Genomic DNA, 312 nt, shown 5'->3' with positions numbered 1-312 from the left:
GAGTGTATTTTTAAATTTGTTGTTTTAAATTTTAATTGACACATTTTAATTATATATATTTATGGAGTATAATGTGCTATTATGATATATGTGTATCCATTCCCTCATATATTTTCATTTTTGTGGTGGGAACATTTGAAATGTACTCTCTTAGCAATTTTGAAAAATGCAATACATTATTGTTAACTGTCCTGACCATGCTATGCCGTAGATCTCTAAAACGTATTCCTCCCGTCTTACTGAAACTTGTACCCTTTCATCAACATCTTCCTGTTCCTTTCCTCTCTCCCTCCTCTGGTAACAACATTCTCT

Source organism: Propithecus coquereli, unplaced genomic scaffold, assembly GCF_000956105.1.
Source record: "Propithecus coquereli isolate 6110/MARCELLA unplaced genomic scaffold, Pcoq_1.0 Scaffold1964, whole genome shotgun sequence".
In the NCBI taxonomy this organism is placed as follows: domain Eukaryota; kingdom Metazoa; phylum Chordata; class Mammalia; order Primates; family Indriidae; genus Propithecus; species Propithecus coquereli.
This window is presented reverse-complemented; position numbering follows the sequence as displayed.